Source organism: Strigops habroptila, chromosome 2, assembly GCF_004027225.2.
Source record: "Strigops habroptila isolate Jane chromosome 2, bStrHab1.2.pri, whole genome shotgun sequence".
Lineage (NCBI taxonomy): Eukaryota > Metazoa > Chordata > Aves > Psittaciformes > Psittacidae > Strigops > Strigops habroptila.
In genome coordinates, this window is record NC_044278.2 from 102,513,581 (window position 1) to 102,530,662 (window position 17,082).

The 17,082-nt window shown below is 42.3% G+C and overlaps 1 protein-coding gene across 2 annotated transcripts in view; it reads left to right on the forward strand.

Annotated features, from left to right (window-relative positions):
* Positions 1–274: 274 nt before the first annotated feature.
* LNX2 (ligand of numb-protein X 2) overlaps positions 275–17,082 on the forward strand; it is a 54,934-nt gene continuing 38,126 nt past the window's right edge. Inside the window, exon 1 of one of the 2 annotated variants that reach the window (XM_030476438.1) lies at positions 275–495. The gene's annotated coding sequence lies outside the window, so the exon portion shown is untranslated. Of the gene's footprint in view, positions 496–8,065; positions 9,297–17,082 lie in introns of those variants that run through there. The other variant, XM_030476436.1, reaches the window with a different exon arrangement.

Sequence of the window (17,082 nt, forward strand, 5' to 3'; positions counted from 1 at the left end):
GGCGGCAGCTCCCCGGGGAGGCGGGAGTGAGGCTGCGCCTCCTGTCAGCGGCGGAGCCCCCCGGGGTTTGCCCCCAGCGAGGTTGCAGGGCTCGGGCGGATGGGGACATGTCTCCGTGCGGGGCAGTTCCCCCGCCGACCCCTCCTCCGCCCCGGCCCCGCCCCTCGCGGCGAGCTGCGATCAGGCGAGTGGCGGGGACACCCCGGCCCGGGGCTCCGCCGCGGCCCGCCCCGACTCCGCTCCCATAGGCTGCGGCGCGCCCCGCCGCCCGGCCCCGCGCCCCGGGCTGCCGCCGGAGTGGCGGAGCGTGGCTGTCACTTCGGCTGCGCCGCTGCCCAGGGCAAGGGGCGGGAGCACCGGGCCGGCCCGGTGGAGACGCGCTCTGCCAAGTGCTGCCCGGAGTTTGCCTCCCGCCGTGCGGAGCGGGCGGGCACGGCCGGCTCGGCTGAGGGGCGCGGCGGCGGCTAAGGAGAGCGTAGTGCGGAGCCGGCGGCGGTGAGTAACTTCCCTGCCCCGCCACGGCGCCGGGCGGCTCAGCCGCCCTCCCTTCGGCCGGCGGCGGCCGCACCCCCGCTCCTCCTCGGCCGCGGCGCCGGGGACTCCCCGCGGAGGTGGCGGGGCTGGGCCTGCTGTGGCCACCGGCTGCGGCAGTCCTGTAGGGGCAGCAAGTACGGGAGAGGAGCCGGGGCTGAGGGGCGTGAGCAGCGTCCCTGCCCCGGAGCTCCGACGGGAGCGGCCCTGCGCGGGGAGAGCGGGGCTTCCAGCCGGTCTCCGCGGGGGAGAGCGGGCGCGGCTGCGAGCGGGTCCCTGCCCGCCGGCGGTGAGCGGGGGCTGCGCCCGGAGCCGCGGCGAACGCGAGCTGTGGGGCTGCTCCACAGGCGGCTGTGCCCCGAGTCCCCGAGCGCACCTCCGCTGCTGCCGGGCAGCTCGGTTAACGGAGCCGCTGCCTGCGCTGGAGTCAGGTTACCGCGAGTGGGGGAGGCAGGGGAACAGCTGCGAGCGAACCCCTGCTGCAGGAGCTGGTTTCACGTTGTGTGTCTTACAGCTGCGCCAGAGCAACGCGGAGCTGCCTGTAAAATGTCTCTGAGCCCTGTGTAGTTACTTGGCAGCTATTTCGAAATGTTAACTCCAGTCCTCGCTGCTCTGACCCAGGCTCTCTGGGTTTTTCCCTGTTTTTTTAGCTCTTATCCCTGAAAACGTGGTTCAGAAACTTAAAACCTCGTGTCTTTTCAACTTTAACAAGGCATACTTTTAAATTGTCATTGCTCATGTCGGAATATCAGTCCTTGGTCAACTAGCTGAGAAAGCAGTTGCTGGAGCCGTGGTAGTGACAAATCTGACAGTCCCTTGTGACTTTTCTGACTGTGTTCCTAATGCAGAGAACTGATTGTTTACTTCTGTAGAAATCCACTATTAAGTACTTCTGAGCTTCATTTAATTCCTTTTTTAATTACATGATATCGTGGGTTTGTTTCTGTCTGTGTGCAAAATAAGAAATTTCTGTTGGGGATTAGCTCTGGAGTATGTTTGTTAGTCTCTGGAAATAAATTTCAAATCATAAATGCTTTTGAGCTTCTGTTCAGAAGAGAAACTGGTCTGAGCTCGGCTCTCATTAAACAAACACTTTGAATTACTGATTTTTATTTTTTTTTTTTTATTATTATTATTCGTCTGCCCAACTCCTTTTGGCTTCACGATGCTTTATTCTAAGCTGCAATCCAGCACCAGATCAAGGAGGCTTAGGGAGAAACATCAGATGGTTTTGGTTAGTGTCCCTACCACTTGGAAAGTAAACATGATAGTACCATATGCTGCCCTGACTTTATTAGAACACATTTCCTCATAATGTGAACAAGGTATATCAGTGCACTTTCTAGAGTCGTAAGGTCCTTTATCATTTACTTCTTTTCTTTCTGAATGATAAGCTTGCTGAGCGAGGAATCATTTTTCCTGAACATAGTGCAATATAAAATGATTAGCTCCAAATTCAACAGCTGCAATGTATACCACTGTGCTCAAGTAGATTATTTTCTTAATAATAAAAAACCCCTAATGCAATGTTAAGTTTTAAAGTGCTTGTATTATTACAATTCTAAAATCTCTGGATATTGGGAGAGGGGGGAAGCATAATTTTACAATGAAAGTTTTCAGTCCTGAATTTTTGACTGTACTGACCCTTAACTCTGCCTACTGACTTCAGCAAGAGGCCAGGGCCTTAGACTTGGGTCTGAGATTTGCAAACACAGCGTGATTTCCTAATATGGGACTCGAATCTTCTTTTAAATTAAAAATAAATTAAAATTAAGCTACACTTTAGGGACAAAACTTTACAAGAGGAGCATAAGCTGGTGATTGAGTGGAAAAGTACTGTTCTCTTGAGACAGTTGGGTTAGGTTAAAAAATAAGCTTACAAAAACCTGTCATGCATAATTACAGAAATGTTTGCTTTGACATTGAAAGCTGTGGCATTTGTTTGGAGCCTGCTCTCATTGAAGCCCTGATGACTTTGGTGAAACTTTGTTTTTTCATAAGGCTTTACCTGCCCTTGAACAGCCTGTCCATCTCAATTTCAGTTTATATTTGTGGGGCTGTATCACTAAAAAATGGCGGGAGGTGTTTAGCTGCTAGTTAAAACTGTCTACTTGAAAATACTTCAAAATATCCCCGTCCTTTTTTTTTTTTTAAATCCAATTTTTAGGTACTCTTAAAAAATGCCTTAATACAGTTGAAAGCAACTGTGAAGAAGTGATACCAACCATATCAAAGCGAAATGTATACAGATATGATTGTACTAGAAATCGGATTAATATAAATTACTGTCTCAGATCAGCAAAATTATGCTTGTTTAAAGAGCTAGTAAACATTAAGAGCTGTAACTAATAAGAAAACAGCATTCATTTGGTGTTGAAAGGCACCGGAGGAAATTGGTTGCCTGTTTGATACAGCAGTGGCTTGTCTCTGATACATGAAAATTCTTTATTGATTTGGTTTGCAAAAGCAATTTTAATGTCACATGCTGAATTGCATGCTGCTTAATTGCTTTATTAGGTCAGTGGAGTTTGTTACAGATTGTAGTGCCTTTTGAAGATGAAAATTCTTCTAAATACCAGTATCAAATAATGTAATTGTTGGGTCATGATGTCTACGGAGCAATAAAAAATAATAATCTTGTGGTGTGTGCTTTTTGTGGGGTTTTTTTTTGGCCCCAATTCTGCAGATGTTTGTGCTTACATATGTTTAGTTTTAAACGCCCAAGTATTTCTTTTGGAATTAGTGGGTCTGTTCTTAGGCTTAATGTTAAGCCTGCATGTAAATGTTTTCAGGGTCAGGATTTATGTTCACAAAGTTCATGGGATAAACCTGTTGTGTTTTCATACTGACTGTTCTGTATTCTGCATGTAAGTAGCTGACTTCTGCTTTGGATCTGGGCACTGATTTATCTACTGACATGTATGGATATGTTCCCAGCCCTGCTGCTGCTGCGTTACAGAGGGTAGCAGTGCTGTACCTCAGCTGACTTCATCCTTGCAATGTGCTTTGCAGTACTACAGGTGTCTCTTTAATTTCTAAACTATTTTGGGTGATATGAATTTGCATAGATATCAATCCTTTACATTCTCATAGATGCTTATTTTCAGCAATTATATAATTTATGTTAGTATACAAGTAATTTGGGGTCTGGAAGAAGAAGGGAATCTCTTGCTGAGTCTGTCACATTGAGCTGTGCATTAGATGGTGAAAACAAAAGCTTAAGTACACAGATGTTTGATATAAAATTAGGTAACTTTTGAAAATGCAAGATTTTAAATTGTTTTCTGTGATTTTTCTGCCCAATTAATGGGAAATATTTTTATTTAAAAAATGGAAACTTGGGGTAACATAGCTCAATATTTGCAGCCTCATTTTTGTTTTAAGTAAGCAAGTTGTGATGTTGCTTTGGGGTGGAGGCATTTTTTTAAGAATGTCTAGAATTTTCTTGCTGTCATCACAACAAAACAGCCCACATTGGGTAAGAAAAGTGATTGTGAGGTTATAAATGTATCAGATCAATATTACATAGAAGTTAATTTTTGCCCAGGCAGAGTTGGTTTACTTTGGGATGGAATGATAGATGTTGCATTTTGCTTGGCTGTTTTTTCTTCATTCCACAGAGAAGAATCATAGACTGGTTTGGGTTGGAAGGGACCTTAAAGGTCACCTAGTTCCAACCTCCCTGCCGTTGGCAGGCATGCCTCCCACTGGACCGGATTGGAGATATTCCTATCCTGCCTGGTCTTGAGCACTGTGGGGATGGTACAGCCATGTGGGGTCTCACAAGAGCAGAGTAGAGGGGGAGAATCGCCTCCCTCAATGTGCTGGTCACACTCCTTTTGATGCAGCGCAGGACACAGTTGGTTTCTGGGCTGTGAGTGCACACTGCTGGCTCATGTTCAGTTTCTTGTTGACCAACACCCCCTAGTCCTTCTCCTCAGGGCTGCTCTCAATCCAGTATCTGCCCAGCCTGTATTTTGCTTGGGATTGCCCCCAAATAAGTGCAGGACCTTGCACTTGGCCTTGTTGAACTTCATGAGGTTGGCATTGGCCCACGTCTCAAGCCTGTCAGGGTCCCTCTGGATGGTATCCCTTCCATCCAGCGTATCAACCGAACCACATAACTTAGTGTCGTCAGCAAACTTGCTGCAGGTGCTCTTGGTCCCACTGTCCGTATTGCCAACAAATGAACAGTGCAGGTCCCAATACCAACCCGTGAGGAATGCTGCCTGTCACTGGTCTGTACTTGGACACTGAGTCATTGACCACAACATTTTGAGTGTGACCATCCAGCCAATTCCTTATCCACCAAGTGGTCCATCTGTTAAATCTATGCATCTCCAGTTTAGATTATCTCTGGATGTTGTGTGGGACAGTGTGTCAAACACTTTGCACAAGTCCTCCAGGTAGGTGATGTCAGTCACTTTTCCCTTGCCAATCAATGCTGTGGGCTTATCATAGAAGGCCACCAAATTTGTGAGGTGTGGTTTGCCCTTAGTGAAGCCATGTTTGCTGTCACCAGTCACCTCCGTATTGTCCATGTGCCTTAGCATAGTTTCCAGGAAGATATGCTCCATGATCTTTCCAAGCACCGAGTGAGACTGCCTGGCCTGTAGTTCCCCAGGTCTTCCTTTTTTTGTTTTTTTCCCCCATTTAAAAATGTGGGTTATATTTCCCCTTTTCCAGTCAATGGGAACCTCACCGGATTGCCACAACTTCTCATATATGATGGATGAGGGCTTAGACACTTCATCTGCCAGTTGTCTCAGGAGCTGGGGATGCATCTCATTAGGTCACATGGACTTGTGCACCTTCAGGTTCCTCAAACTTGATCTTCTACAGTGGGCAGTTCTTCATTCTCCCAGTCCCTGTGTTTGCCTTTTGTGGCTTGGGTGGTGTGGCTGGAGCACTTGCTGCTGATGACTGTGGCAAAAAAGTCACTGAGAACCTCAGCCTTCCCCGTATCCTGGGTAACACGTCTCCTGTTTCCCTCTGGAGAGGGCCCACATTTTCCGTATTCTTCCTTTCATCATCAGCGTGCCTATTGGAGCTTTTCTGGTTGCCCTTGATGTCCCTCATGAGGTTTATTTCTGTCAGGGCTTTGGCTTTCCTAACCTGATCCCTGACTACTCAATTTCTCTGTGTTCCTCCCAGTCTACTTGTCCTTGCTTCCACTCTCTATAGGTTTCCTTTTTATGTTGGAGTTTCTCCAGGAGCTCCTTGTTCATCCATGCAGGCCTCATGGCGTTTTTGGACTTCATCTTTGTCGGGATACAACACTCCTGAGGAGGTGTTCCTTGAATATCAATTAGCTTTCTTTCCCTCCAGGGCTTTATCCAATGATGTTCTACCAAGCAGAATTCTAAAGAGGCCAGAGTCTGCTCTCCTGAAGTGCAGGGTAGTGAGCTTGCTTTCTGCCCTTCTCACTGCACCAAGGATCTTGAGCTCCACCATTTCATGGTCACTGCACCCAGGGCTGCTCTTGAGCTTCACATGCCCCACCAGCTCCTCCTTGCTGGTGAGAACAAGGTCCAGCATAGCACCTCTCCTCATTGAGTCCTCTATCACTTGGAGAAGGAAGTAGTTTTATGTTTCATTGTGGAGAGATGTCACACTTTACTGTACAGATGTACAGAATTTTTATGAAGAACCCTTTATTGTAGAGCAAAATACAATTTGATCGAGGAGTATATCCAGTATATGAACTGATCCGATTAAAAAATGTTGTAAATGGTAGTAGTAAGTAGTTCTAGTTAATGAGGAAGGGACTACGACTTATATATCTTTTCCCTACCAATAGAGCACAAGGGAAGTGGTGTGCGTTAAAGGAGAACCCATATGTGTCTGGGCAAAGGGAAGAACTCAGTAGCTGCAGAAAGGCAAAGCAGGGATTTTGGATCAGGTTGCCTGGTGTGGTGTAGTGCTGTCAGATATTATTCAGCACAATGGTGAAAAACAAGCAACAAGCCCTGCATTGGTACGTTCGTTGCAGTAGGAGTGGTTCTGAAGTGTGCTATAGACTGTGCTGCCGACCCCAAATCCCAGGGATAGCACTGCCACGGTGTGTTCCCATGACCATCTCCAAAGAGGTTGCACAAGCCCAGTGGAAGGTATCAGTGTGATGGCATTGTGCATTCCCGAGGATTGGCTGGTTAGAAAACAATTGAGAATAAGCACAGTTTATTGTTGGATTCAAGTCAGTGTTCTTATATATGGAAGTTGACACTTCTATTGATTCTTGCAGTTGTACTCATTGTGTAGATTTTCTTTTTCTTTTGTATGCACTTTTTGCTTGAATCTGAGCTCTCCTTCACAGAGAACCCTCTCTTAATGCAGTGTCATTTTCAAAATATTGCTCCTGAAAGGCCAAAGAATACTAGTGATGGAAGATTTTAAGCTCCTATCTTCCTGTGGCTTGCTTCGCTCTTCAGATGAGTGCTAATCCTTGTTTCTGAGTGTGTATGTAGGAAGAAGAAAGCTGGTGCAGCAGAGGTTTTTGGCACAACAGAAGCAAATGGAAATTCAAGCAAAGCTAATGGAGGTAAAATGTCACTGCCTTGTGTACCAAAAGCAGTTTGTGGAAAGTGGTTTTCAGTGGTTGCTATATTGTGCTTGGATAAACTGCCATGCTCTGCCACAGGAATGTTGTGTTTGCTTTGAAAGGACCATCTCATGGGGTTTTTTCTGATACAAAGCAACTTTTCAGAGTCTAGGCGTGTCGTGATTTTTCTGGCTACCGGGTTTTGGTTGGCATTGCTAAACAAAGTCTTCCTTGTGAAAAAAAACCTTGACTGGCAGCAGCGAGCCTTCTTTGTTGATGCATTTTACTTTGTCATAATGTGAAGGTGCTTTTGTCTGTGGACTTTGTTCTAGTCCCCAGATGAAATGAGCTGTGTCAGCAAGGTACCCTTACGGCAGTAGATTAGAGTCTGTACTGGGGTTTTCTGTGGGTGTAGCGATGTCATTCAAATCATTCCTCTAAGTGACATTGTTACCTGCTACACCAGCAAAAACAAGAAAACTCACAACCCCCACAAGGCTCTTAAGCTACCCATGTTTTGATTTCGGCATAGTTGTTCTCCCAATGCCTTCGGTGACAGTCTGTGCATAACAGTACCTTCAAAGTCCATCTTATGGCTGGGTAGCCTACATAAAAAGCAAGTCACATTTTGGGGAGGACATTGGAGATGTTAATACCTCTATGTGCCTCACGGATAGTGCAGTGAATTTCTGCAATAGATGATATACTTAATATGGACCTTATTAAGTTGCTTCTACATCTCTGGAGATTAAAAGTCATAGAAGAAAAAATCAATGACAGCTATTGCCACTTCGTGCGGACGAGGGTGCCTTATTGTTACTTGCAAGTTTATGCATTTATTTACCAATAGCCCACCCTTGCCTCTCTTTATTAGATCTGCCCCCTGTCCCACACCATCATTTTCTCCTATGTTTGTGGGTTTTTTTAACCAAGTTTAAAATTTCTTTGTAACCAGACTGAAACAACTGTAAGTGTGATCAACTTGTAGACCACATAGATCATAATGTGTTGTATAAACTTTCTGGTTGTGTTCAAAGAGTTCGCTATAAACCCCAGTGTGATCATATTGTTGTAACTGTACCCTTGGTACAGTGTATATGCAACATAGCTATCTTCCAAACCCCCACTCCCTGGGGCCGCCCCAACTGTTAACTGAAGTAAATTGTTTTTTAAACTTTAAAAAAGGCTTTTTCAGTCAAGCTTCCTCCAGAGCAGGTTGATGAGGATTTCCTTCTGTCTGGCGTCTTTTTCCTGTCTTTATGTCTTTTTGCTGCAGAGGGGTTTTCTCAGTGGTTTGTTGTTACTGACAGAAGCTGATGAAGGCTCACCCAGTGAATTAGTAAAATAGTTCCATGTCTGTGCTGCATCTTGCATTTATGTTAATTAAAAATTAGTACAAGTCAATTCCTGGACTGTTTTTATAAGTAGTTCATTACAGCTGTCATTGCTGCTTCTAATGAAGATTGAAGCTTTAAAAATCACAGGGTTTCCTGCCTTACACTAAACCAGTATAAAATGTTGTTCGTTCAGTATTGAATGCCTTCAGAATTTAGGTTCGCTTAACTATTTTAATTCCTTTTAAATGCTAAGGTAAAGGTAATCTCATTCAGGTTATATTAAGCTAAAAATATAGATGTGTTTGTGTACTTGTGGATCTGTCATGCATTTCATCCAAATGTCTTAAAAAGTTGTAAGTTACATCTTTACAAACACATTACAAAGCTTCATAAGAATTCAGTGACAACAACCAAATGTGTTTATTTTTCCAATCATCAGTAAAAAAAGGTATCTTTCTACTTCATCTGGCAAAATAACCACTCTTGATTCTTGTTATCTGAGTCATTGCTCAGCATGTCTGTTCAGCGCTGATACTTTTATGTTCTATAGCTTCTGATATGTGCCTGTCTGTGGCTGGAAGTGACACGAGCTGAATTTGGTTTCACTGCATGTACAGCAGCAAATATACCTGTCGTGGTGTATTTATACAGCATGGGCATACGCTGCATAAATAATACTTGCAGTTTTAGTTGTGTGGAGAGTTTTTTCGGACTTTGAAATTCATTTTGACTGATAGCTGCTGACTTATCTATTGACTGTGGCTCTCCTACTTTCTGCAGGGAAAATAACTTTCCAGTGAAGCAAAAGTGAAGGTGATTCAGTGGTGGTAAAAAGGAGAATCAGCAGCACAGCTTGTCTGTGCACTTGACCTGAGCTGTCTTGCCATGTAAGCAGAAAAAGAGAATCTGTGGGAAAATTAACACCAAAGTGAGCGGTAATGCAGAATTTGGGGTTACTGGAGTGTGAAATGAAACTGTTACAGTTCTTTCTTCTTCAGTAAGGGATGTGTGCTGTTGACTAGTGAAATGCTGTAGAAGTGTAATGCTTTCTAAGTCATATTTTGAAAAGTTGCAAAAGCTGCGTAGCCAGGAAACGTTCAGAACGAAGTATCATGCACAGAAGATATTTGATGAGGAACTTTTGGGCACAGCTTGACGTGTCACCTCCTCCAGATGATCAGAACCATACGGATTTTACAACAGGTGTCGTTTGTCTCTAAGTAAGTCTCAAGTTTAGTGAAGGCAACTTATTTCACACAATAATGTCAACACTGTGCTGGGATTTTTATTTTTCTTTGCCTCAAAGGGTCAAAGAGGAAAGATTTCTGGTTTAGCTGCAATACTGACTTTGAGGATAAAGAAGATGGTTTGTTCTGAAGTCTTAATATAAGTGAGGCCACATATGCCTGAAAACCTGCTAAGCAGGTTAAGTTAAAATGCAGGAGAGAAGGGACTTCACTACAATGCACCCACACGTTAGGAGCAGTTGCTGTCCCATATGTGCTGTGTTTCAGGAGATGTATTACACTCTGAGTTCTACTTAGCCACCCCTACAGCTTGACCATACAATTGAATCTGCAGTAGTGACTCCATGGGGTCCTTTGGGGGCATGAGAGTCCTGCTTGCTTCTGCTCCAGAGGAAGACACTGAATTCGCCACGGTTACAGCAAAGCATCCCTTAGGGATTTCTCTGCCAGGGCTCAGTTGCTGCTGGTACAAATCTGGTTAGCACTCTGCTTGTCATTGAACGAACTTTACATATTTTATATATATAAAATCAAGTTCTATATATGAATGAAAGCAGTATAAAAAGGAGAAAAACCAAACCCTGTACTTAATCTTTCAGCAATTTTTTTGCTCTCTTTTCTTTCTTTTCAGATCTTAACTTAAAAATCCTTCCAAATTTAGCTCTAATATTAAACATTTGTTATGGAAGAATGAAGTTGAAATAGAATCGATAAAGACATAAAAATCTGGTGCAATATGTGCGGTATGTTTTTACTAACTTAATTATTGTTCAATTCTGTAGTTTTTGCTTTTACTTCTTAGTTACAGAGTAACTTTTTCTTCTGGTGCTGTCAGCAGTTATAGCAGTGAGGAGCTTTGATAATGTGTTGTTTAAATGGAAGATACTTAGAAATTTATTGATTATGAGTATTGATTATAGAAAATGTCAAGAACAATTTATGGGTTTTATTTCAGGGATTTTCACATAAACCGCCACAACAAAAGTTTGGAAAACAGTAAATTGGTGATGGGAAAATAATATTTATAAGATAGGAGGGGTTATTTTCTGAATTTTCTGTCTGATGAGTATAAAAAGACAGACATCGAATTGATTTTGTTATCATGTTAAATATTTTTCTGTAGTTGAGGTTAAGTTCTATCCTTATTTAATAAAAAACTTCTTCAGTTTCCTGACTTAAAATTGACCTCCTTCCCAAATTTGAAATAAAATGGAAGCAATCAAAAACGATGGCATAACCAATAATTTAATCAGATATTAAACCTATATTTAAATATTTATTTATAAAATTGCATTTAAATAGATTGATAAAGCTCTTTATTGGAAAAAATGCTCTGTCTTAACATGAATTGAAGAGGATTAGGATTTAATAAAGTGAATTACTGTATTCTGTTTGAGGAGGAAAAATGCTTTCCCCCAAGGTTTTGCTTTTAAAATTACCATCTTTCTTCCTACATGTTCTCGAATACATTCTGCATTGTTTTAAAACAACTCTAATCTTTAATGCGATTATTTGTAAACTTCCTTTGTTTACTGAGGGATTTTTTCAGATTATCAAATCATTTTATATACAAATCCTCCTTTTCTTGGTGAATACCGGAAGTCTTCATTGCATGCCTGAGGCAGTGCCCCAAATGAAGCCGACTGACATCAATTATTGATGATTATTCTCTGCATGCTGGAAAGTGAAATCGAGTCTCTGGTCTTGATTTGTGGTTTGTTTCAAATAGAGGGTAATGAGAGCAGGTGCAGGGAGACACTGGAGTGTGTGCATTGATCTGCAGCATAAGCAGTAGACAAGTTACTTAAGAGTATATGTGATTGGGAAGAGAAAATAGTTGGAGGTGAAATTCTCACATGGTTTTAAAGAACTTGGTCAATATGTTTTCTTGGTACCAACACACCAACATGAGGAGTTATTTTCTCTCATCTTGTCAGTGATATTTCATTATACTGGGGCATGGGATTGCACTTAACAGGAGGGAAGATCTGCTCTGTCCCAATTCTCCATCCCACCTAAGTGCCTGATGTGATTTGCTCTGACTCCGTCAGACAAGCTAAAATTGTACTCCATATTTCTCATGTACCAATAACTTTCTTTCAGTGAGGTGTTTTAAGTGTGAAATCAAGCAGCCTAATGTTGGAAATATGCTTGTGCGTCCCTCATGCCACTCTCTTTTGTGTCCATCCTTTGCATGGGAGTGGGCTGCTGGATAAAAAAAGCTTTTGAACAGAAACCAGCAATGGGTTTACAGCACAGGCTCAGGAGGGGTGGTAAAAACTGACAGGCAGTGGGTAAGCTCAGAAGTGGCATTTCTTAATTCTTTAAATGAGCTTGCAGCCTGAATCGTCATGTTTTAACATGGCTACGTGTAATTTTTCATGTTGTCTTTTTAAACGACTGCAACAGTTGGCAGCAACTCCATCATTAGTAAAACTCTTATTGCTTATGAGGTTTAGAAGGAGCTGGCAATACTGCCTGAGCTACAGGACAGCTTAGAGAAAACTTTATTATCCCGTAGAATAAAAGTAGTCTGTTTGGTTTTGTTTTTTTCTGAAGGACAGAATGATCAGTGAGGATTTGGGTCCCCCCAGTTTTCTCCCACTGCAAGTTCTTCCCAACGCAGGCAGCCTCTCGTGGGTCCAGCTGCCTGGGTTTCCCTGCAGAGCGTTAGCTCCTGGGTGTTGTTTTGGCAAGCTGTCTTCAGGCTTTCTGAAGAACAGACAAAAGAAGGAAAATAGAAATTTCCTCAAAACCCAGTGTAGAATTTCTGGGGACAGAGCAAGCTCTGCAAGAACATGAGGATTTCTAATGTTTGAAGTTGTCAGAATCTGCTGTAGGGAAGAAGGTTGGGTGTGAATGCAGGAGCCTGATGTTTCTCTGTTGGGTCTGTCCCTCCATCCTCTGGATGCAGGAGTTCAAATGCCAGGTGTAGTAGGGGGAACTAAGTAGTAAGCAAAAGAGGATGCGTCTTCGAAGGACGAATCAGTGGGGTGAGAGCTTCCCTTGATGGCAAAAGCCTGAGTAAGCAGGTGGGGCTGGCAGCATGCCCTGAAGGTTAATGCGGTCAGTCACCAAGCTGGAGGGGGAGGTGAAGCCCTCCGTCTGCTGGGGTTCTCAAGAAAGATGCTCTGAGAAGGCTTCTGGCTGCTGTCTCTCATTTCACCTTGGGTGCTGGGAGAAAGAAATGGTAGCTGTGACAGAGACAATGAAAGGCTAAAAATAAAATAAATAAAATCAACATATGTAGTATCGGTGGCATTTAGAACCATTTTGTTTCCTTTGGTGAGCTCCAAGCAGCCCAGGACCAGTGTTTCATTTCTTCTGCAGCTCAGTGGCCCAAGAGGCTTCCATGTGCTCTCCCATCCACCCAAGCTGCACTAGCTGAGGTTTTATGGTGCCTCTGAGGCTATTCCTGGATGTCACATCTATGTGGGAGAAATACTGCCAAATTTTTTTAATGCTAATGCGGGAGAGGTCTAGCTGAGCACAGACAGTGATATTGTTAATTTTCCAGGCTGTTGCTATCTTATTCTCAGCTGTCCCTAGACATCCTCACCATTTTATGTTTCCTCTCTAATGGCATGAGCCAGGATGTCATAATATCAAAAATCAAATGTACCAGAAAATACAATAAATATAAATATAATAAATTAGAGTTGGGCTAGCAGAGTAATTGAAGAATAAAATGAATTTTAAACACCACCAGACTGCGTTATGAACTGATTGCTATGCACAAAATGCATCAGAGGAGTGCAACTTCATGTAGATTTACTATTGATGGCAGCATTTCCTAGATTGCTACTGGTAATAAAGAAATGAAAACAGGTTGAACTTTTGCGTTAGTACCACAACATAATATTGCAGCGAAGGAGAAGTACCGTTCTAGTTACACCGCAGAGTAATTCAGGAAGAAAAATTTTCTCAGTGCTTTACTTATTTATTTATTTAAGAGGTTTATGTGTGTTTAGCAATTCTGGAGTTTCTAAAGCCACAAAGTGAATGCAGTCTTTTGCACAGAAAGAGCTAAGTTTGTCCTCAACTCCTAATATAATTCTTCCTTTCAATTCAGAAAATTGAATTTATGGACATTTGGTGTCCTTGAGGAATTCTAAGGTGGTTTGCCAGGTCAGTTTTACAGCAGATCGTCTGCATATTTTGTTTGAATAATTTTCTTGTATTTATTATTTCATTAAACCTAGGTAACACACATATGTAAGACTTGTAAAAATAACCCTCTAGCTGTGATGCTAGTAAAGATGTTGGGAGATGGTGCAGGAAGTTCTGGTCTTGTGAGCCAGAAGTTAGCTTGGCTGAGCCCTGAAAGCTGAGCATCCATGATCTCCTGGTCTGTTGAAATGTGAAATGAGATAGTGCTAGTGAAAGCCTCCCTGATGGTTGCTCTTAAAACCAGAAACTATGGAAAAGCCTGTGAAATGGAAAGAGTCAGTAGCAGGCATTTGCTAGAAGATAACAAATGTTGTTTGACTGCTGGGTTAAAAAATCTGAGCAGGCTGTGTGAAAGTGGGTTCTATGCAGAGGTGTCGGTGTTGAGGTTGTCTTGCTGCTGATACGCAGAGAAACCTGAAAAACACTTTTGATCATACTTTATTTTCTATTCATCCTAATTTTGAGAATGCAAAGGAAATTTAAGGATGAGATTTTTTTTTTTTAGGTAATAATTCAAGCTCAAGGCAAGACTGCCACTCTGAAATTACATTCTGTGGTGAAATACAAGTGAATAGAAGGGCTGTTCAGTGGTGGAAATCAAATGTAAGTCGTCTTTGGTGGCAGGGAGGGCAGAAGGGCAAATCCCTGATATTACTGCACTGAAAGAATCTAATTTCATAGTGATAACAATATGATTTTTTAAAATGAATCCTTTTAAGTTTAAAGTTTTATGTAAACATGAAATGGTATTGTTTATTTTCATTATTCTTATAAAATTACTACCAGAAATGGTAATGAAATACGTTTGATTTTTAAACTAATTTATAAAATAATGAAAAAAAGGTAGCTTTTGTGAGTTAAATACTGGAACATATACAGTAAGCTTTAGGATTATTAAACTAATTCAAAGTGCTGTTAAATCCCTTGATTTAAATTACTTCACTGTGTCACTACCTAATGGAAGCAGAAATTAATCTAGAAGATGCAATTAATAAACTACTTACACCCCCAATGTAATATTTAAAATGAATTGTTTTTCTGTATGTATTTTGATCACTTAATAACTTATCTCCTTGCATCCATCCTGCATCTCCATAGAAGTGGGCTCAGGGATCACCGGGAGGCAGGAGGGAGGCCATCTGTGCCTGCTTCTCCAGGCTGCCTGGAGAGATAGTCAGGGACAGTTTCATAAAGAAGCCACAGACCACCATGGCACTGGCTCTTCTGCCTCGTTAAAGTGCCCACTGAAGTGAAAAATTTAGAGCTTTCCTGTGCTGCTAAGGATTCCCTGTTCCTTTTCCCCTGTCCCGCATCCCAGGTGACTTTTGGCAAGTTACACAAACACCATTTATCTTTGAGAGCTTTCCCCAGCAGGATGTGACACTTACAACAAATACTTGTACGATTAAGCCTTTCTCTAGCTGTGGTCAGTCTCTTTTCAAATGCTTGTTACCTACTTAAACTAGCCCGTGAAACCTCTGTACTATGGACATGTTCTTACTACAGGTAAGACCACTTGAGAAGCTTTGAGTGCAGTTATTATGGAGGAATATCATGGGTAAATTGAGTTCTTTCGAAGCATTGTGGAGTATCATATTCTTTCATAATATACTAGTGGCGTGGAAGAAGGTGAGTGTTTCTGGTAAAGTTTATTGCAATAGTAAATGTTAGAAACAAGTCAGCAATATTGAGCAGTCCAGATTGTTTCGGAAGCTGCAGGCAGTTGAAAGATATATTGCAATTTAAGCAATATATTTTCTGTAATGTTTAAAAGCAGAAAATCTAAGTCATTTTTACAGGGTGAATCAATCCTGGAAACATGAAGCAGTCATCATGATTGACCATTGGAAAACAGTTCTGTATTTAGTCCCACGGTAAGATGCCTAAGACTCCTTCAAGGATGGACACCCAACTAAGGGAGTATTAACAAGGAACCCAAAGGGGCTGCTGTTGGGGTATGGGGCACAGGTGGTACTGGGGACCTGCCAGTTTTTGATGTGAATGCTCTTAAAGCATTCACATATGGAAGCTCAAAAAGACTTTAAAAAGAGTTGCAAAAATTGTTAGAGGCTGCTTTATGGTATTTATTCAAAAAGCCTTCTTTCCTAATCTAATTGGTAAATAAACCATAGTGCATAAAAGTAATGGGAGGTTTCATCATTTTAAAGAGATGTTTGCATATCTGGTAGTATCACTGACAGGCAGCTAATACAGCTGGGTAGGCCTGGTAATGGTTTGCTGGAGACTGAGTAAATATCATAAACACTTAAGGATGGGAAGCCCTCAGGAACAGTAAACATGACTAGCTAAAACCAATAAGTAAAGATATTGCTGTTGGATGCAAAATTGCAGAAATGTGTATTTAATGTGAACACACAAAGTAATCGCTTCAGCTAGATACATTGTACAGTGATGCTGTTGGGATCAGAGGTTAATGATGCAATTTATATTAAGGAATGCTTTTCCTGTAGTAGGTGGGCAGGGAGTCGGTGCTGTGTAGATGTCATCCCAGGGCTGCTGATACAGGGGACTGGTGGGACCAGAGATCCTGAGACCAATGTGCAAGGCAGCCGCATCCATCCTTGCATGCCACTGCTGCTGTGGTCTCAGACCACTGAGGTTCATTTTATGGGTATGTTGTTGAGTCCTGTAAGGAAAGACTTTTCGTCTGGCAGTCTTCTTTCTGGTGGAGACTACTATGCTTGAGGATTCTCTTCAGTCTGTTATTTTTAATTATGTATGCCCTGGAGCAGGTATAAATGAATGCTCCGAGTGTGTCCTAATGATAGGGAGATGGGCAGCTCATAAATTCAGATGTTGCTCTGTTGCGTGTTCAGTCAAATAGACTTTGATGGTTGTAATGCAGCAGCACAAAGGCATTTTGAGTTTTGTGAATGCAGGAAGGAATATTAATTCAGTTCAATGTTATTCCTGAAATGTCCAATGAAAAATATAAGGAAGAGCCTTTCACATACTTTGTTACGTTGTTTTCCTACTTCGGTAAGAGCTGCTTCTCTTCAGCTTTAATAAAGGATGTAGTAGCTGAAAGGAAGCTTTTCCCATGTGAAGGAAAAGGGTGAGAAATTGAAAAATGAGTTTGTAAGATCATCAACAGCAATATTTCATGGGGTTGTAGAGGATCCTGTCAGATGAAAGTGGGAGAACTACAGATATAAACTAAGTTTGTGCGTGAGGTGGTAGTTTGTTTGAAGTGGCATACCAATAAAATTGGGGTTTTTTTCCTCCCACCTCTTCT